Source organism: Camponotus vicinus, unplaced genomic scaffold, assembly GCF_025532165.1.
Source record: "Camponotus vicinus isolate PSW18456_S1 unplaced genomic scaffold, iyCamVici1.0 SCAF_1, whole genome shotgun sequence".
In the NCBI taxonomy this organism is placed as follows: Eukaryota; Metazoa; Arthropoda; class Insecta; order Hymenoptera; family Formicidae; genus Camponotus; species Camponotus vicinus.
This window is the reverse complement of record NW_028141945.1, coordinates 33,817,939-33,840,810: the sequence shown is the minus strand read 5'-3', so window position 1 is coordinate 33,840,810 and position 22,872 is coordinate 33,817,939. Positions and strand designations below refer to the sequence as shown.

At 37.8% G+C, this 22,872-nt stretch overlaps 1 protein-coding gene across 3 annotated transcripts in view; it reads left to right on the top strand.

Moving 5' to 3' along the window:
• Positions 1-22,872, top strand: part of Scgdelta (sarcoglycan delta) — a 294,591-nt gene that overhangs the window by 74,612 nt on the left and 197,107 nt on the right. Inside the window, exon 1 of one of the 3 annotated variants that reach the window (XM_083084052.1) lies at positions 4,197-4,423. The exons of the other annotated variants lie outside the window; for them this stretch is intronic. The gene's annotated coding sequence lies outside the window, so the exon portion shown is untranslated. Of the gene's footprint in view, positions 1-4,196; positions 4,424-22,872 lie in introns of those variants that run through there. 3 annotated transcript variants of the gene reach the window in all.

Genomic DNA, 22,872 nt, shown 5'->3' with positions numbered 1-22,872 from the left:
AATTTGAGAATCGGTCGGAGCACTGGAAAACAAGATTAGGCGACTAACTTCGTTTGCCAGAACCAATCAGCAGGCCCAAGAATCTCAACTCGCCTCGAGTACATTCTTCTTGAATTAAGATGATTTCCGCCACGTAGTTCGCGATCGAAATAATTGTATATCGTGTCTACATCTCGAAATCTGAAGAAGATATTAATTAATTCCGCAACTGAGTTATTCAAATTTATATTATTATTCAAATGCATATTTCTATCAAAAAATAAGCAAATTTTTTGATAGAAATGTGCATTTGAATAATAATATAAAATACAGATATGTATTTTCACATTGCGAATTTAGTGGCGTGCTAAATTTAATCAAAAGACGATAATTTTCATGAAAGCGCGTTGCAGCTAGCGTTTTGTAAAAAACGCGCGGAGAAATAATTTCGAGGGGTTAGTCATCGCTCGTAAACGCCAGGGAATATATCCGATTATGGAAAATCCGCCTGTGCAACCCTTCTTTTCCTCTCGGAGTCCTTTTATCCTTTCCCCTCCTTCCTTCTTGCTACTGTTTTACGCGTTTTCTTGCCAGACGTTTCTTTGCGGGACGCCTTACGTGGTACACGAGAAGAGATTTGGCAGGATCGGTATAGCTCGCAAAATACAGGTACAGAGATCGTCGTTGACGGGAGCGGGAGATCGGTCGTAGGATGCGCGGAGTAACGCGAGGTCGAATCAGAGGAGAGAATGGACCACTCTCTGTTATCAGTTGGAGCCAGCCACCTTCCCAAGCCGACAAATTACTACATCCCCCACCAACGCCATTCTGGTACCAAATCAAGCCGATCCTCTACCACAGCAGCCGCGGCTGGCTTGTGTCTCTTCCCATGTCCCATCTCCTCTGCGGTTCTCGCAGCTGCCACTGGTGCCAAGGTCAAAGTAACACGGTACATTACGTGTAAAACCCACTTGGAAATTAGGAGTCTCATAACTCTCGGTATTTAATTCCGTGAGAGAAAAAGCTTCAACGCGTGCGCTCCACCGCATTTTGAGGGAATTCGCGGTGTTTTCTTTCAGATCGCGATAACATAAACAGGAGGGAAATTTAATTAACTAAGAACAGGGTTGTAACTTATGTAATTTACATTGTCTAGATACTAGCTCTGGATGTTAAGATAATTTGTTAGAAAAAAATTATTTCTGCTTTCTTCTGTGGGCTTTCAATTTTCTTGAGAGCGGAATAAAAATTTTCTGTCCATGAAGATATCGTTAATAAACTTTCTTCAATTATCTTTCTCTCTCTCTCTCTCTCTCGTGTCTTCCAGCATAGTGCATGGAGACGTCACGAGCGGGAAAACGACGGGATAAGGGGCGTCTTCTGTACGGGGCGGGATAAGGTGGGATGACGCCAAAACGTATGGCCTCTGATTTATAAAGGAAATAATTTCGTGGGAGCAATCCTTTACGTCGAGTACCCGGAGTATACGAGAGAGAAAGAAAGAGAGAGAGGGAAGAGAAAGAGAGAGATAAAGAGTGGCTGCATGGGCATGGTCGCTCATCTCCCTTAAAATTCATTACCTCGACTAATAGCGACGTTTAATATCTGGTCGCAGGCCGGACGTTTTACGGTAGATCACTCTAACACACGGAACCTATGACAATATCTCCGGCACCGCCGTCAACGATTCTACTCGCATTTTCTTAATATTTTTATTTATTTCATTCAATTTTCTTGTTTTTAATTATTTTTTTATATATTTTTATTGTATATATTAAACTTTTAATTTAACAACTTTTTATTTACGTAAATTTAACAACTTTTTATTAACCTAACCGATATAAACTTTTTTATCAACATGCAAAGGAAAAGATTATGTTCATTTCTTAGTTAGGTTTCGCACGATATGGAATAAATGGATCTATACATAAAAGGAAAAATAAATCATATTTTAAAATAATCAATATCTAAAATTTTGCAAAATAATCACAACTAAAATTTTTAATAAAAAATTACAAAAATAATTATTTTTAATTTAAATTATTATAACTATAATTAACCTATATATGTAAAGAATGCGATAATTAGCATTCATTATCAAATTAATTATCAAAGTGCTTCTTGAAACATCACAGTAATTACAAGTTCCATTCACGATCATTTTATTGTTGTCAGTAGCTTCAACAATGTTTCTCAATTAGTTGTTCTGTATAAAGCTCTCTAGATTGAACATTCATTGATAATTGCTAATATTGCTTTTATTTTGCACATATTGCTAATATTGCTTTTATTTTGCACATTAATCTATGTTATAATTATCTATTTATTTAAATAATAAGTAATTTAAAAAGAAAAAAAAAAATATATATATATATCTTAAAATTGTTTATTATATTTGTTTATTATATTTTATTAAAATTAATTGAATTTTCAAAGAGATGTAAATCCTTTTAAAATTTTTCGTTAAATTGATTTAACGAATTTAAAGTTAAAAAGATTTAATAGATTCAGTGTTCAGAAAGAGTGATACTGCCGAAAACCATGACACGTAATATTTATATGTGTAAAATGTGTAAAATTTTATGTGTAAAATGCTCCCTTATAATTTCTCTTTTATAAAAAATTTTGTTAAAAATGTTTTGTTTAAATTCAAACCGCATATAAATACACAATAATATTGAAGAACGCCCATTACCTAATTAAACGTAATGAAAATATCAAACATAAATTAAATATGTGTATATTAAATAAAAAAATATGACATTGAACAGCTTTAAATCAAAACAAACGAGACTGTAATGAAACAAGAAATAACTCCAATCGTGCGCGACATATGTGTGAATACGAATCTTAATATAACGTAATCTTTAGTTGTCGCACGAGCGTGCCAATCGATTTACCGTTTTTTCGCTGTGACGTTTAATTTAAAGCGCCAATTTGGCATTGGCTTCGGCTAATAGGCAATTACATCGCAATCCTCCATTAATTAGTCGAATCTTGTTACAGACGCGCGCCACGCTCCGCGCTTGGAAAAACATGAACGCACGTTGACACAATTAGCTCTCGCGTTCATCGTGTGCGAGCTTTTTCGAAATTCAGTTTCGCCATGTATATCGCACTCGATTGCACGACGTAGCCGCTCGTTTGCAACGACCACCGGTCAGCGTAGATGCACGCTGCACACGCAGCGTAGTGCAGTGCGTCCGAGGACGTTTTTAGAGTGCGGAGTTTTGCGAGAGAATTGTACATTTACGCCGCGAAACGTCAGAATTACGCGGCGAATTTTTCCTTCCCGCCGTTTCTCGCGTTGTACAGGTTCTCTGCATCGCCCGGAGGTGCCCGACTTCCGCGCGATGGCTCGCGGCGTATTGTATTAAATTTTTTAATTCCTTTTCATACGCGGCTGCGTTTCCGAGATGGAGGTAATAAAAAACACTGTCATGTCTAAATTTTTCTCTTAGTACTCTTTAGCATGTACATTACCATTACATGAGGTAACGCTTGATTTTTAATACCGATGAAGAAATAATAAAGGGAATTGATTAAGATCTTAGAGACTGGAGAGAAAATCTTTACTCTCTTTGACTGCTTTCCATGCGTGTGAGAATAATTTATATCAAAAGTTGCCTTGTAAAGATGTTTGTTTTTTTTCTTCTTGATGAAAGACAATGAAACAGTTTTTTAATACGTCAATGTGTCTGTAACATAAATATACTTTTATTACATTTTATTGACTGTATTAATAATCGGATTGAATTCCTTTGGAATTATTTTCGCTATATATAATAAAAGGATGAAGAGAAAGAAAGCAAAACATCTTTGCACATTTTGTGCAATAAAAAGGAGAAGATGCTGCGTTCGTCCGTTTCGAAGAAAGCGACGGGAAAAAAACGAATAAGAAAGTTGATGAAATATTGGAGAGCGGATTACACGGGACAATATTCTGTTGTAAACTGTTTCTCCCGTCCATCCTCTCCATCGCCAAATAGATACCGGTAGTACCCCATCGCGTATCATCTTTTCTCGTTATCTTCATCATTCTCTCGTCTCAATTTTTCCGTTTGTCACTTGTTCATTTTACCTCATATATATATATGTTTCTAAATATTTTCCTTGTTTTACTACATATTTAACGTATTATTTAGTACATGTTTAACGTATTATATAAATAGAATTTGCCCTTGATAATTTTAGGCGCATCAAGATCGCCCAATCATCTCTCTTTTTGAGAAATAAGCCCGATGACGTTCGATTCGAAAATCGTCGGAGTGCGATGGGGTAAAGTGTGAGAATCTAATCTGAATTACATCGATGTTTTGAGCAGAATTTATTGGCGGGTAGACGTGCCAAATCGCCGAACACTTCTCACCGGGCCAGTCGGCCAGATGAACGGCGAAGTTGGATGCTTGCACGTGTGTTCCGGAAATGTCGGCGGCGGTCTCACGTGAGTTTATTTAAATTAAGGAGCGAATTACGCGAGGCGTGATATCAGTGATCGATTCGTGCACGCGAACGAACGTACCTCGGTGTGTCGGGATTCGGGCCGTTTGTCAATATCGCCGGGAGCATTTTGGCGCGTCGCCGTTTTCTCGTCGATTTTTAATAAACGACTCTCGGAGTTCTTCCTTTCTCGGCAATTTTCTCCCCGCAATTAAATCGGCGGGGAAAAATCTCGGACAAGAAACAAAAATCGTCCTCTCTTTTTCCCATCTTTTTCGACTCCGCTTTCGATTGAAGCTAGTAACGTTCGTGTATTAATGTCGCGAATTAAAATATCACGGAGATCTTGAATCAATTTCATTGATAAATTTTTTTTGAAATATTTATTTTTGAAATTTTGGCAGATTACAACGGTAACCGCGATTTACGTCTTTATTCACCACTGATCGATACTAATGATCGTTTTGTTAGAGACATGGATTGTTACAAGTGATTTATATCGGATTAAATACGAATTATTATGAATATTTATATTGGTGTATACCACTGCAAAGTTTATGAATTTATTTCGATGCTCGATAAACTCAATTTTCCCGTGAATACATTTATTTGGCCAATCATTATTCAATTATAGAGAGACGGTATTACACAAATTGTAATTTCAGTGTTTTACAACACGTCGTTATAATAATAAAATACATCATGATTGTCACAAGATAGCTATCTGTTCTCATCTTCTTGAAACTTAATTAATATTGTAGATTGAACACGTTTCTGAAATCACCGATTTAATTAAACAAGATTCTTCCTCGATTTTGTCGAAGTTTTCAACGTTCTTGAATACCAACTATCATCTTTCCGTTCTTTCCTTCTTTCCGAATGCTTGTTAAACGGGTAGTTATCGGCGGAATATTGACGGCTATGAAAGTCGAGAATGGCCGTGGTGACGACCATTAGCCAAGTTTTACTGCTCGCTCATTCTCCACGATGCGAATTTCACCGAAATTCCAACGCATTGTCGCAACGCTAGTCACAAGAGAAAGGCAAGAAGAAAGAGAAAGAGAAAGAAAGAGAGACAGAGAGAGAGAGAGAGAGAGAGAGAGAGAGAGAGAGAAAGAAGAGAAAAAAAAGGAGAAATAACATACGACTCCACGGACTGGCGCTGTGACGTTTATTAGACATTAAGTAGTAATACCCGCGAATACGTCGGACGGGACTAGCCGGGTAATAAGGGACGGGTTAGGAGAGCCGTCATACTAATTGTAGTAATTCCGGCATCCACTTTGGATATTTAATTAAGTTTCCGCTGACAAGCATCTACTTAGTGGAGTGAGTGCAAAAGGAGAGAGCAGAGTTCTTACCTCTCCCTTTCCACCTCTTTGGCAGACACTGTGCTGCTCACTTCCGTCTTCCTATCCTTGTCGTCGTCGTTGCTTAGAGCCTCCACTGACATAACCTACCGACCTGCTTAACTGCCGACTAGAAACCCGCGTGGCGCACTAATTATTTAGCGTATTCACGTACACACCCTCGTGTCTGCCAGAGGAAAGATAACGAGTCTGCGACCTCCGACCCTGTGTCCGGCCGGGAAAAATTCCATCCTGCTCCGACAATTGCATCGCGGACGACCCGACGAGATGGAACGCCATATCTCGTCGGTGTGTCTAATTACGTTACCAAATAACGCAGGTATGAACAATGCGAATACGAGAGCTGCGATAATTGCCGTAGTGACGGCAAAAAGCGAAAGCAATTTTTCATTATTGACTGGAAATAATAATTAAGACAAAATTTTTTTATCACGATCGAATTATCATACTTTCTATGGTTTATCGTTTCTAATTTTCTCGTGTTTAATTTTGTGTCGAATTTAATTTTCTCGTGTTATTTTATGAAAATACAATATGACAAATGAAAATGTACAATACAACGAGTTGTTTTATCGTAATTATACCGATAACTGGAAGCGGTTTTCTCACAGGCATTTGATAGTAATTTATAAATGAAATGTCTGGTAGAGGGAGCGGAGAGACGGTTAGCTACATAGCTACCTAAATATCGTGGCAGACGATCTTTCTTCGCGACCAGAAAACGGTATTCCTTCTATTATCTATTGTTCGAGCCAGGATTTTAGTGGGGCAGTATATAAGAGGAGCTAGACACACACGAATGTGGTCTTCCCATTTCGATTTCGTAAAGTATGAAGCTATCAAGGGCAATGGTCCGAGAAGGTCGACGCAATTACCAATAACTCTTTGACATGCTTCGTCTTTTCCGTTTCCTCCTGCCACTCGAGATATTTCCTTGTCCCGGTATCGTTCTGTACAAAAATTCGTGCGGAATATTTTCACTAACATAACTAATGTTGTACTCTGCAATGATGATTGCTACAATTTGAATTTTATTATTTATTATTTAGATAGTATTTTTGGATAGCGATTTTAAAGCATATCCAAGAATAATAATATTATTGGCGATAGTTATATTATTTTTTTTCCTTTATTTATTACTTTATTCATTCAAATATAAATCGTATCGTCATGGATTTTACATAATGATTGCCAATTAATATACATATTTTAACAATCAAATTAAATGTCTGTCCAACATACTGTAATTGCATTTTCAAAATTGAATTTTCCAATTATCCCTAGCGCAATTAATGGTAGAGCGAAGTTAAGTTTTCATTATATTCGTATGTATGTGATGAGATTAAATATAAAAATATAAATATAAATTATCCCTAAAAATCAGATTTTTAATGACGGATTCTTCAATCAATTCGGGGTCTTTTTTGTTAGCGCAAAATTATATGATATTAATAATTTTCGAATTATAAATAATCGAAGAAAAAGAGAAACGAAGCGTTTTTTGCGAATTTTTAATTTTTAGAGAGAACAAATAAATATAATAAAATTAATTTCAATTAATTTCATATGAATTTACTCTAATAAAATTTTAATTCGAAGCTTAATAACAAAAAATATACATATATTTGTAATTAAGCTTCGAATCAAAATTTTATTATTTTAATTGTAACATTATAATAAATGATGATCTATCTCGATATTTTCATTAAAGAAAAATCCTGTATATTCTACTATACATGATCATGGAAATAAATATTGATCAAAGTATTGATTCCGCGGTCATTCGTTGGTGTAACTATCTTGAAAATTTTGCGTTCGCAAAATTTCATATTTCCAAAGTCTTATTTTATAAACCGATCGGTTTCTCTTAGCCGGATTCTCTTCTTTTAGCTCGGATGAATTTCTCCAGTTAAGTAATCCCTGCTATCCGAATTCGGAATGGAAACAGTGCAAGTGCGAGGATAAGAGGGATAAGGATTCTCCGATACCTCCTGCTGTTTTCGCTCCTCCGTCCTATTTCCGTTCCTCAAGTACTGTATTTCTTCCTTCGCCAGGAAGTACGAATGGAAGTCGTACTTAGCGGTCTGGTGCTAGATTCCTATATTGTTTACCGAATATCGAAATCACATCGGATGCCGTAGAATGTTGAAGATCAACCGGTAATTCTCTCACGTGCAAGCCAAAGTGAAAGAAGTGGGATCTGGTCAAATGCAAGTCAGCATTGCACGATTTACGGTTAGGGGATTGAAGTAAGTGATACAATTGAGAAATAGATTTGGGAAAGAACATGATAATGACATTCTAAGACAGGAAAAAATTTTTTAAATTTTTAAATACCGTATTTACAAAAAAAATGTATGCATTATATATGTAATTTCTATTTATATAATTTTGAATTGTTCTATATTAATTGTTCAAATTTTTAACATTGAAAAAGATGGAAAACGTGAAGATCAATTGTTTTGTTTATGAATACATTTTTTGTTGTTTTACAAAAAATACTATAAAATATTTCTTGAAAAGTTTATATTGTTAAAAGTTGTAAAATATGGCTATATCGAGAAAAAATAATCGATAATATCGATAATATCGAATTGCAATTGAAATATAGCTGCAATGAATTATAGCTTAAGAAAGATATCGAAAAAGTTGAAGAAAACGTCGAAATACGGGCTAAAATAATTACGATAAACTGTGCATCTAAGAGATTTTCAGAGCACCTACCGAGTAAAATTAGCATTTTGTTATCGATTATTTGGTTGCGCGTCTGGTCCGAGTGAGGAAATAAAAACGTCATGCGGCGAAGAAGAGCTCAGCCGACGATCGCAAAAGAGAGAACGGTGACGCCGAGAAAAACGCGATCCTGATCGGACACCGATAACGGTCACGCTATTAAAATGCGTCCGGCCGTATCGCGCTGCACGGTTCGGCATCCCCGAATGAGCGAGTGTAACTTCCGCAACCGGAATCGCGTGGCGAGGATGATCGATGAGATCGCGCAAGGTGAGAGATCGTCGCGGCTCTTCGGACACGAGAAATCCGCGCGGAGATCTACGGCAGCGATGTTCTCATTAATTCTGTCAGATCGCCGAATCTCTGTCGTGTCCATTTGACGAATATGGAAAATACATTCGCGTACTCGATAAATTGTGACAAATTGTTTCGTTTTAATTTAATATTAAAATATTCTAAAAATATGTGATTTGTATGTGGAAGAAAGATCCTTGCCAAGATTTGACTTTTATGATTTGTGAAAAATTTACTTCATTTATTTCAACCTACTTGGTTCGCTTTTCTATTCAATTATACATAAGGACACGTGATAAAATTCGTCACACAAATGTGATATATTCACATTCCTCGCACGGCAAAGGTACCATTCGGGAAGTCGACTTTTAGGATATATAAAAAAATATTCTAGCATTTGTTATATATACATTCGTAAAAAAGAATGAGGAATAAAGCAGCGCAATGCGTACACCGCGTCTCATTTCGCTCGCGCATTAAGTATTCGGAAGAAATGGCAGAAGAGCGATGAGAACTTTAATATTTATAAGTTGACTTTATTACTTTTCCGCTTTTAACGTGTATACCGCGGTACGCCGACGGTCGCGGCCGAGCTCCGTTGTAAGTATAATACGAGTTAAAAAAACATTTAACGTCGAAACTTCCGCACCGCTTCGGAACTCTCGCGCACGTCCCCTTCCTGATCCATAACGATTCTCGTAAAGTTAGCCTGGGACGCCTGCATACGGCTTAATCTCGCGATACCGAGCGTGATTTAATCCGCGGAAAAATGAAGAGCACGAGATCACCCGAGAGGGAGATCGTCGATCGTGTTTGCCGCGCACATTTCATCTCCGATATTTTCCGACCCTTATTCAAATACATTCTGTTGTGTACACGCAGCCATTATAAGGAATTATTTTAAGAGAGATATGGTGAGACTTTTAAGGCAGAGAATTAGTTTCTTTTATTGTATTTAATATATTTGCTCGATATAATATAGTTTACATAAAATTGCATTGTGTACATTTTTGACTTAAAACTTGTACGAAGCATTGCTTTGGAGAAACGAAGTTACCAGTTTTAGAAACTTGCTTAAAGAGATGAAACATTTGTATTCATAACGACAATAGTTCGACACAAACAACTTCAATATTTATTTGCTACAAAATTTAGAGAATTTAATTCGAAAACTTTATAAAATATACTGAAACGGTAGCGGTTAAAATATCGCGTTTAATTTTTTTAATTGAAAATATAGAGCTTAACCTAAGTATAAGCTGTACATTTTAGAAGTAACTTTACCGACGACTTGCGAATTCTATCGCTAATAGATACAATGAGATGAGAATAACGCAAAGCAAATTTACATAAGGCTGTCGACCTAGTTTTTATTCGGATTTTTTGTCATCTTCAACGTTACGATAATCCATTTTATGCTTTAACATAATAATAACATAATAATAATAATAATAATGCAAATGTAATATGTACAATAAATTGGAATTGGAATGTTGAAATTAAAATTTATCAAATTTGCTAAATAACAAAGAGATAAAAATCAAGTTTATCTCGAAGAAATCTATGACAGAAAATTCCAAAGGTTTGCGCAATATATATATTTTGTGCAATATATACAGGATATCAAGGCAATCTCGTCCCCAAAAAAAGCTTTTGTAGCTTACCTCGAGAGCTTTTCAAAACACTATAATAAAGTATTTTTTCATTGAGTACTTTTCGAGTTATGAGGCTTCAAATAATTTCTTAATTTTTACATAAACCATAAAATATCTAGTAAAATATTCATTTTTCGATTATCTTATCTTAATACCTTTATGTACAAAATAATGAGAGGAATCAATTGGTGTAAAGAAAACACATAATTGTTTCGAAAAAAAATATGTAATTGTTAATTGCAAATTATATATTTTTTCTTTTTCTATTTGGTTTATGTAAAATTAAGAGATTATTTCAAGCCTCATAACTCGAAAAGTACTCAATGAAAAAATACTTTATTATAATGTTTTGAAAAGCTCTCGAGGTAAGTTACAAGAGCTTTTTTTGAGAAGAGATTGCCCTGACACCCTGTATACATATAATATACATTCTTTATAAATTTAAATTCCAACTCGAGCGCCCCGTGTTCCATAGGATTCCTCATCGTGCCTTGTGTCTTCTGTCGCGTTTCGAGGTCGGAAATGGGACCGGGTGAGCTTCAAAAGATACGTTGTCACGGCACGTTGACGCGGAGCGTTTCGATTGGACGCGTGTCGCATTAATTACTGCCATTACGCGCGCGTCCGTCGACACGGTCCGTACAAAGGGTGCGCGGCGCGGGTTCGCGGCTGCAAACGTGTTCTCCTTATGTACCTGGGAGGGTAGCCCGGGTATACTATAGTCATGCTAAACAACATAGCGCGCCGGATTCGCGCACTGCCGCTGCGAAATGATGATGGCGGCGCGAAGCGGAGCAGAGTTCGGACGTCGGACGCCCGGACGTGCATGAATAATTAATTCGTTCGTTTCGTACGCGGGCCGTCATGTAACTTACTCGCCGTCCGAACATCCTGGAATTTTACAAGTCGCGCGAGAGAACGAGCCGGACACTTCATTTCCTACGTATCGAGCCGTGACTGCCGCGAAATGCTTGCCAAGATACATTGAAATTTCTAAGAGTACGCGACAGAGTAATAGAATCAAATAAATCGAGTTAAATCTCCGTGGAAGTAAAGTGGAAAGGATTGGTATAACAAAAAATAAATGATGGGATCAATTTTTGGAAATGCTTTCTGAAGGCATTTCAGAAGCGCATAATGTGTTGCGAGACAGATGATTGTTCTTAATCGATGCGTATTTTTTCGGTGCGTATTTCTGATAAACGCACAAAGATTCTAGATTGCGATTTAGGCTCATTTCACTTCGTCGTTGACGTGCGCCGATATCGATATTCAGGCCGCGGTAGATTTCCATGACAACCGGCGATTTGCGTCCAAGATAAAAATATATGGTACCAGCATGGATCGCAATGGACGATCCGCGATATTCCACGAAGCGTATAGGAAAACTGCTACTGTCCTGTTTATTTTGCACTGACAGTTTCGCGCGACAATTTCGCGCAAATAGCGAACGACTTTTCCAAAGGAATTTCGATACGACGTGCGATTTAACATGTAATAACTGCAATCGCAATGTAATATTTTCTCTAATATTTTCGCAATATTTAATGCCATACTTAATTTTTTCAAAAGTATATATTTTTATCACACATATATATATCATAATTTTACGTTTGCGCAAACGTTATTTTTTTCCCGAATTATAAGATGTATCCAAATCATCTTAGAATTAAGTAGAAGAAATTTGAAAGCCGTCAATTTGTGGTAATTAATAATACTTACGATATATATAGTAAAAAATACATTACGAATCCGAAGAAGAATAGTTGGGTGCTATCGACGTAACCGATTTCGTTCATTGAAAGCGATCCGAGTCTGCGATTAAAATCCCGTAGGCGCAATCGGCTTCTGGTCGGCAAACTTTTCCCTTGTTGGAAAGGAAAGAGAAACGTAGAAGGGGAGGGAAAGGTAGAAGAGCAGAGAAGTTAATAACAGATTTTCGAGAGGATCTCCCCGGAGTAATTGCGGTAACGCTTCAATTAGCATTTCCGTGATCGCGGCGAAAGCGCGGTCTGACAAAATTCTGGATCGCGGAGCTTAGAAAAGAGGGAGGGTGACCGGGAGAGGAGGAGAAGGGGGGAGAGGGAGAGAAGGGAGTTGATAGTGGAACCGGAAGATGATTCGGACGAACATTAAGCACCGTCGTATCATGCATAATGCACGGGACATCGTGCGCGCCGGCTGCTCTTCCTGAAATATAAGTGCTCTCGTCGGAGAAACGCAACCCCTTTCTCTGTTTCTCCCCATTCAGGAGCTTTTCTTGCTCTCTCTCTCTCTCTTTCTCTCTCTCCTTTCCCTTTCTTCGCGTTTCTCTTTCTGTCTTACGCGTGATCCTTCGTCCTGGCGCTAAGTACCTTGGGAGATCCAGCAGACGGAAGTGAGACTGAACAGGCCGGATTACGGATTAGGATCAATTTCGAGCAGCGTCTTATCTCGAGACTCGCCCGCGATTGTCTCTACGGTTTGTATAGTAAATTCGTTTAGAGTGACGCGTGTCAGCTGTCGCGAATGAATCTTGGAATAGCTGCGAGTCGGCTGAGCAGTCGCAAACCGAGAAGAAGTCGAGAAAATTGAAAACATGATTACCGGAAAAAGTTGCGGAAGCTGCTGAGGAACTTTTAACATTTTTATCAACGGAGAAGCATCATGAAAAAGTGTTTAATTAACAACATCAATCGATCTCGTTGTTCGCTTTAATATTACACGACTCGTCTCTGGAAAAAAGATTACATCTCGTGGAAAATACCTCGTAATAGGTGCGAAAAAATCTCGAAACAGCGCGCTGTGCAGTTCTTTCAACGTATTCTCTCGAAAGAGAAGGCGAAGAACTCGAGCGTTCCACTCGGCTACAAATTTGCACGGGGGAATTAAATGCGACGGCGACGATAATCGCGGTTGTATGACCAGGTACTCGAAACTTGCCGCTTTCTTTCTCGGGCAAAAAATTCCGTCGGTTCTCGGAGGGAAGCTCGGAAATGTCGCGTCGCACGAACCGCCACCGCGCTGGCGTTCATTATTTCGCGCGTGTAACGGCGGTGTGTTAACTAAAATCGAAGTGATTTTCCGCCGGTGGAGCCCGGCGTTTACCGATCCAGACGAATAAACTATCGGAATATTGAAACGTCCCGTCCGCGTGGAGTGCGCGCGAGGCGAGGTAATCGCTCGCGAATACACGCGCGTGTGAATGCGCGCGTGTTTATGCACGTCGATGTTTGCGCGCGTCTGTATGCGTCGGCATAGCCACGCGAAAAGCAATCATCTCGGCCGGACGCAATCAGCTCCCTCCCCCGCCTCCGCCCCCCCCCTCGTCCCTCGACGCGACACACAGATGCACGCGGCGATCCCTGTGAGGGCATACGTAAGTCGTTACTCGCGGGACACCCGTTGCATACCGGCGGAGTTAATGTCAAGCTGGGGGGTGGCCGAGAGGGGGATGAAATTGTACTATGTTTCCGCACTGCGCATTTAACGTGCGAAATGTAGCCATTTGAATTTGTTCTTTCAATCTATCGTAAAGTCTGAATCTTGATCGAGGATAATTTATTCTCAGATACAATTACTCTCTTCATCCGAAATAACATTAAATACGATTGCGCGAAAGAAAAGAATGGTTTATCGTTAAATGTACTTTCTCACATTCTACATTCAATTTTCTAATTTAAGATAAAAAATTAAAAACTTGGATAAATTTTTCAAGATAAAATTAAACCGTACTGTATGTGTTATCAGCATTTTCAGCATTTTAAAATAAATGCAAATTAAAATTGCAATGATTCTTATAATATAAGATTACGACTTAAAAAATCACAAGTCGCTAATTTAGGGTCACTTAATTCGTGTTGATGCATTATTCCGTAACGTCGTGTGATTTAGAGGCAAGGAAAATGCGAGATAATTTCGCCGCGGCAACGAAACACACGCTTCGTCGCCAAACTCTGAATGACGGCAGTTAACCGAAATCAGGCCGAATCGATTATAACGGGCGGATCGTTCCCGCGAAATAGCACGAATCGACAGGGAGTGAGCGGGGGAGCGAAGAGGGTGGCGATGGGCGAGGACAGAGGAAATTTAATGGGAAACTCGATGTCGCTCCGGAGAGGATGGGTCGCAACGAAATGCGTGATGAGAAAAAAAAACGTGAACGCAGAGAGGAGGAATCAGAAGAGCAAGGGAAGATGTGTCTGTAAGTTCGCGGGGCTTTCTTTCGTCTCGATTCGTTAATATGAAATTTCTGTAGGGGTTGCGCGGAAGACCTACCGTCCCGGATGTCACGTCACGGACTTTCAATTTCCGGCACGCGAGAGTCCTGCCGTTTTTCGAGAGGAAGGGAGGAAGAGAAAGAGAAGGAGAGAGAAAGCGAAACTGTGAAAAGTCTCCAGGTATTATAAAGATCGGCGTTGCACAAAGTGATTGTTGGAGGTTGCGAAGATACGAGATGCAAGCCGACAGCATCTTCTGTAAGGAATGGAAAAGCGAAGGAACGAAGAAACATCATTTTAATGTTAACGATGCTACTTTTGATATGTACCATGTTACTTCTCTCATTTAATATTTTGTACGAATTTTATGTCGCGCGCCGTGATACCTTGTACAAAGGGTTTGCATCATTCACGCGAAATATGAAAATGGTGTTTGGAGAACACTGTCTTTGTCTTCGATTGTCATCAAAATCGGAAATGACCATGCCCGGGATCTCTCCTTGGGGCGGAAAGACCTAATTTCGCGACTTGGATTACAAATAGTCACCGCTGTACGACATGGAAATTTGGAAGCCACTGTCCGTTAATCAGCGTCTGCGAGAAGAATGATTCTATATGACGTTGAAAAAGCACGTGGTATAATATGCATTAATTTGTATTAAGGAGCTAATTTGTGTCATGTGAGAACGAATACATGGTTTACTTTCAAGTTTACGGAATGCAGTCCTAATCGCAAGATGAAAGGATTAGAGAATAGAAAACATTATACACGTATATTTCCGTTCATTTAGAATATTTTTCGATTTCTCGATGTTTCACTTAATTTGTTTAATTTTACTCAATTTGTTTACATAAATATTTCTATTAATTAATATGGAAGAAACTTGATAGGAAGTATTATTGCGCAGAAATTTATAATTCGTATGATAAACAATTAAAATTGCTCATTGAATATTGTATAAATGTTATAAATTTTCTAGGTAAAGATTTCTCGAAAAAATTAGGATTGATATTTTCTTTGAAAAAAAAAAGGATTGAGATTCAAGCAATATATATAATTTAATATAATAACATAATATAAATTATGTGAAAAATTTCGCAGTTTCGCGAATAATAAAAGAATTTTGGATAAAAACATAAAAACATTTTCACTCAAAACAATTGTACTTTAATCAATTTTTTTATCGTTACCAAATTCACTTCAAAATACGTTCTTTTAATCGGTTCTTTTTATTTGGAAGCTGCCGACAGATAAAATATTGGCGGATTATATCGTTCTCGACAAGCTTCTTACGTGGATCTATACAACGCGTAATGGAAGCATATAATCGCGTTCATAGACAGAAATCTTTCTCTTGTTCTTTTTTTCCGTGAAAATTCCGCGAGATGCAACTCGCCACCATTGTAACGATTTTAATACGCGCTCTCAAGCAATGGGGACAGTATCGCGGAATAAAATGGGGTAGCAGTGAGTGTACGGGAAAGATATCGTGTAAGTCAGACTTAAAACTCTCGGCGGTGCCTTCGTGAAACAACTTGTATTTTCTCGAACGAGAGGGGACCAGTTTCGGGCTGTCGTTATTTTATTCGCTGTCTGTATAATTGAAAAACTGGCTACTATTATTACGCGCGAGAAATAAATAAGGAAATTATCTCAGATATCATAAGTATGTAATCACGCTTATTTCGCTTATTTCGCTCTAAACTCGATCGCGAAAACGGCAAATCCGTTTCGTTATTCTCGTACTGCGAACACGCGTCAAGAAAGTGGATTAAAGAGCGGTGACGAGTTAGATATAAAAGTGGATGCAATTTCTCAGTTCGAGCGCAGCGATCCGTTCTCTTTGTGCTGCCGCGATAAAGTAAAAGATGCGCGGGGTTGCGGGATTAAAGAGGCAAATTGAATTTCCCATCGTAATCCTACCGTATAGAGCTCGTTAAGGGTCGACAGTACGCACTGTTCGTCGCCAACGGCTGTCCTTCCTTTCGACAGAACAGAGCAGGGTAGAGCAAGATAGAGTGCAATGCGCAGGGCAGGCCGAATCAATTTAATAGACAGAGCATAATCGTCGCCTGATCATTATTCAGTCCGTTCATTAGGTTATCGTGTCCGAACTGGTACGTGATTCGATCATGCGATATCTCGTACACCATCTACACATATAACGGAATAATAAAGGGGTGGGTGGCAGCGGCGTTAGGCACAGGGGATGGTAGGACGTACAGGCTGACCAGTCAATGTTGCACCATCGGTGTATCCGGCTGTGTTCAGCGGCCGATTATTACGCTCGATTGGAGTTAGTCCGCTTAAAAGTGCGCTGCTAATAATTGGCCAAAATTGAATATTTATAATTCCAAGGATGTAGAAATGCAAAATATTTGCGAAAAAAATATTTGAAATTTAAATGAGGCAGTAAAATAAATGCGTTAAATAGCATAATAAATTTACGTGTCTCTCAAATTCTTTTATGTAATTAATTTATTATATTTTACAATATATAATATATATATTTGTAAGATATATATACTGATATATAATGATTTATAGTAATCGAATTAATTTATTTTAGTTGTATACAAGGAACAAATAAAAATTTATTTATGGGTAATCGATCGATGTCCCATTTATCGGTTCCGAAATTCAGTTCCACGAGCTTTTTCTAGACTTTTAATGAATCTTTCGCTGCGCGTTAAAGCGGCAGCATTCGAAATATCGCGAGATAAGCACGGTTTTCGTAAATATACGTAGTTATTAATACGAAGAACGAATGATGTATGTACAGGAAAAATCGTTATTTTGTGGATATATACGTGTATGTGTGTGTATGTGTGTGTATGTGTGGGTGTGTGTATTTGAGGTGAACTGATAATAAAAAGAACTCTAAACTCAGTCTGCGCGACTACGACTTTTCTGTGCTCTCAATCCTTGCTAGTCCCGAGAAAGTGGAACGGCTTTCTATCCTGCTTTTCTCTTTCTCTTCCTCCGTCTTTCTCACGTTCGACTACCTCTCTTGTTTTAATCACGGCAGTGCCACAAAGTACGCCATTGTCTTCAGTATCGGTCTGAGAAAGTATCTTCGAAGAGAGAAAGAGAGAGCGAGCATGGAGTATGGCTAGCATCGTGCCGGGTCCAGTGAAGGTAGATTGCGGAAAAATCCGGCTGGGAAAGCGACTCGTTCATCGCCGCCTTGGTCGCACCTGTTCTCCCTTGCTCTAATCCCGCCGCCGGATCGAAGATTAAATTATGGCGCCTTTTTCGATGGAGTTATTATGAATGCCATTATAACCAAACCGTGCGTACGCGCGGTCGTGTCTTTTCGTCGCGTTTCGGACAAAAAACTGGCCCGTAGCGAGCCACATATTTAATAAATTCCCATTGTTTAATAAAAGGATCTTAGCAAAATCTTTTCGAATCAAGGAAGAATAGAACAAAAGCGGAGAACGCAGTTTTAAGAGACGTTGTATGGAGTCTCCGTTGTTTGAACTGAACCTTAACTAGGATCGCGAAAGATTTCGTGAATAAATCCTTCATTCTTCTTTGTCATCTTTACTTAATAAAAATTCAATAAATCTAAATTCTTCTTCTTGGAATTTGAAAGATTTTCAAAGCTGTAAATATATTTATCTGCGTCATTCTTTTGACAGATATATCGTGCAAGATGCCTTTTAATTACAGATTAATTGAAATATTTTTATATTTTTATAAATTTTTTATGCAATGTGTGTTGAGATCTTTACAGAAAAAAATCTCTTTTCTTCCTAGTATTAGTAATTTAGTCATAGTCTGAGTTAGGAAAACTTTTGTAAGATTATACATGACCAAGTCTTGGAAAGTCTTATCATCAGTATTCTGCTCTTCTTTAACTCGATGTAATTACTTCGAGATCCTTACGTGTTTTACGAAAGGCAAGCTTAGAAATCAAACGCGATAAGGACTGTAAATAGATATCGAACTTAGAGATAGAAATAAAAGATAGAAAACAGAAATAGAAACTTTTTAACTTAATAGAATTGATGACTATACGTGTGTGTATTAATAATATTGATCGCTACATGAGTATTATCGTGTCAAATAAAAGATATCAAATCGATACAGGTTTTCTAAAATAAAGTATCCCTGTTTCTTGGCAGATAAGTACTGCGCTTTATATAGAACAGATATGAATTTAATCCGCTTAGTCAGTTTATTCGTCAGAAGTTTATAGTTTGTATATTCGTTGCTCGTTTATGTTAAATTGATTTGTATCGGGAGTTTTTAAGTTCTAAAGTTTTCTTAGTGACTTTCTTTAGTAAATTACATAACATAAATAGTAATAATAACAGAATATCTTTTTTGATAATATTACATATTTGCAGTATATTTTTTAATAATATTATATTTCTGGTATTATTAAAAATACTTAAAAAAATTTGAAACAATAATTAAAAATAATTAAATAAAAATTTGAATAAAATTATTAAAGCTGTAATACAATTTAATAATAATAATAAGCATAATAAATATCTAGAGATACAAGTTTTTACTTTAACTCTTTAGAAACTAGAGTCCAAAAAGTAATATATCAATTTTGATACGCCTTTCCTCTATTTAATAGTAAGAACAAAAGGAAATATTTTCTGATATGACTTTTAAAATATCTTGCTTGTTGGCTCGATCAGATGAAGTGAATATCCCGTTATTGTTTCTCCTCCTTGAGTCGTAAAGAAATGACTTTCAGACCGTGTACAAATGAACGTAACCGAGGTATAGATAGAAAATGTTCCAGTTCTACTGATCACACCGCAAATAACACATGCACGCATTGCTCGTCTGAGGGAGATAAAGAAGAACAGAATGCGAAAGAGAAAGAGACAGAGGTAATCGGAATAAAAGGAGTGAGACACACACGGGAAAAACATCAGGAGTAGCGGGCGACCGATGGGATCGTGTTTCGTGGGAACTTGCAAAACGTTTCGTTCTACCGCGAACCGAATTGGTTTGTAATTCCGTTTTATCGGCAACCAAGGGCGGGGGTGAGAGGCTGGAGGATGCGGCGGAGTATTATTGCGTAGAGTCGGGGAGAAAGTGCATCTGCCCCCGTCCAGATGGGAAACTATCGGATTTGAGTTTTCGACCTAATGGAAATACGTTCGGCAACACGCTCGCGCTTTCTCGTTAGATATTAATAACATGCATTATAATTCTGATAATGCATCGCAAGATAGAATGTCAGATTGCGTCGATACAGGATCTTTGATATTAAATATTAGAAAGATTTAAATTATATTTATATAAAAGCAACTCGCATTAGTTTCAGTTTCCATATTTTTCCTCGCTGATTAAATTCCTCGATATCGAACGATTTCAGAATTTTCTTCTCGTTAAATTTTTAGTTTCTAGAACATACTGTGTAAGATTAGAAAGATGGTGAAATAAATAATATTATAATTCGGGGTTAGTCTGCTCCGATTATTTTACATATTCATCTCAGTCTTTCAGAACTTTGCTAGATGATTGATGCACGACTCGTTCGACGCTGTTCAAATTCAACGTAAGGACAGAGACATTTATCGTCTTTAAAGTGGAATTGGTAACGAAAGCGGGTATCTGTTTTCTGTAATCTAAAAGATTCAAATTCGCTCGCGGATCTTGGGGAGGAGAGTTCTCTTTTTCGAACATTATCCAGGAGAAAGATATCGAGTTGTGCAAGTATATAGATGGAGACAATCTTAAGGACAGTGCAGGACTCGGTCCGTGAAGGGGAGGAGGGGACAAAGGGGGTGAAAGGAGCATCGGCGGATCCGGCGTAAGGGTGGGAGAGGACAAGTAATTTCCTTGGCGGAGGCGTGAGGAGCATGCCGAAGGGGCGCGGGGTATCCCGTGCGCGAGAAGGTGGTCCAAACTAAACTAAATAATATTGATGGCCAACGGAAATTGAAAGCCGTTAAGGTCTTCAGCGTTGCGGTGCGAAACGGCGCTGCTGCATAAATAAGACGGCGCTGCATTAGGATTAGACCAGTGTCTCTCAACTCTCTAGCCGCCGCGGAAAACGTTACCGTAATGTCACGCGCGTTTCTGCAGAATTTATCGTTTCCCCGTCCACGCAGACTTCGTCGGAGTCTGCCTCGTCATATACGGTGTGTGCCGATAGCGGGTATCGAAACGTTTGTTTCGTTATTTTCTCGAACTGATATTACCTCAATTTCCTTCGTTAGAGATATATCGATTGACGCGATGATTAATCGTAGCGTTTGACTGGAAATATAGTATCATGTATCAGCACGTATACATATGTCGTAAATGTTTTTACATAAAAAATAATAATATAGTTTGATAATCAGTGAAATAAATCACTCTCTTCTTATGTTAAAAAACATCTGGATATTATGCGAAAAAAATTTAGACATTTTTATATAATATTAAAATACATATTTTTAATATAATTATTGTATATGAAGGAAAAAGCTAATTAAAACACATAACTTGATAAAATAAAAATGCTATTACATGAATATAAAACCTAAACACAATTTTTGCATATAAAATTTAATTCTTTCGCATCCATCCTATATTTTTGCATTGAAATCATTTTCGATATTCTACAACATTGCACTTAATATTTTGTCTATTTACATTATTATAAAGATTTTACATAATAGTTATCAATGTTTTTGAAATCATGGCTTCTATAATATTGTTTAAATTATATGCTAAATTATAGATGTTCAGATCTCTCACATGTCGAAATCTTTAAATTACTTAGTTATCTTTAAATGAAAATGTTATTTATATGCAAAAAGTTAATTAAATTAGTGAATATTAATTACGCTATGATAGATTGTATATACAACTTTTTATGTAAACCATACGTACAGCAACCAGAAACCGCGTTTCCATTCCGTTTCGAGTGGACGGTCGATCGCCGGAGATGGAGAACGTCCACGAGAGGACTTTTCAAGTGGGGCGGCGCGTATAGAGACACCGAAAGTTGGTCGGAACAAGTCCCGAATCTCCTCTCGTTGGCTCATGCAAATTCGACGTAGATGTATAGTACAAATGCTGAAAAATGGCCGGCTTAAAATATGCGAGAGTGTACCGTCGGCGATAGGTAGAACTCGACCGCACAACACACGTAATAAGCCTCTGCGCGATGTTTCAACGGCTCCTCACCCTCCCGTTGTTTCCTCATTCCATTCTTTTTAAGTCAAGCGACACTCTTTTCCTTCGTGCACACCCTTCCTATCTAGTAATATATTTTCCTTTCACTTACGTATATTTTTAATACTGTCCCTGGCGTGATTTACGCGAGCCGAGAAAACTGATGGCGATGCGTTTAACCTTGGCTTACCTCTCAGAGCAGCGACATATCTCGGCGAATTTTTTAGCGTATATAGAAAATTTTCTGCTGGTTTCGTATCTTTACATAAATGTTCATTTAAGCGGTTTTTTTTTAACTTATACATACATGTATATATATATAAAAAATGTATTTTACATACATATAATAAAATATAACGTTTATGTATACGTTCTAAGCAATATTCTTTAAATTAGACATCAAATTAGACATTAATATAAACGAGAGGAAGAGATATATTTCGTAATTATATGCATGATTATACTTTTATTTGTTATATCAATATTCATTATTTTAATATTATATATCAAAGTCGGTGCTTTACAATACACATACTTGTAGTAATCAATTTAATTTACAATTAATTACTTCTATGTGCATTATATAATTAATTCCACTTTTAAAGAGAGCGTCTCTACATATGATTCTGATCACTGCCGAGGTCTTGTTTGGCCTTTCTTTAATTTTTCTTTTTTCTCTTCCTTTCCTCTCTTCTTAACAACATGACTTTGCGGTGATGCACTATATGATAACTTCAGCTGCCAAAGAAATCGCACAATCAGTCATTTGAGACATCATTTCGACGCTTGCGTGCGGCTGAAAAGGGAGAAATCTCGCCTTGGCTTCATTATACCGACAATAGCCAGATCTGCGGTCCAAAGTACAATTCTTCTCCCCTTCCATTCTTCATACCCTTCGTCTCCGGAAACCCCCTTTCGCCTCTCGTTTCGCACAGCTTCCTTCCTTTCCGCCAACTCCCACCTTACTAAACACGCCCGTTTTCTTGAAACCGAAAACCATATACGTCTCGATGCTGCTTGCATCCCATTCTCCTTTTCCTCCTCTTCCGCCCCCCCGACGAACG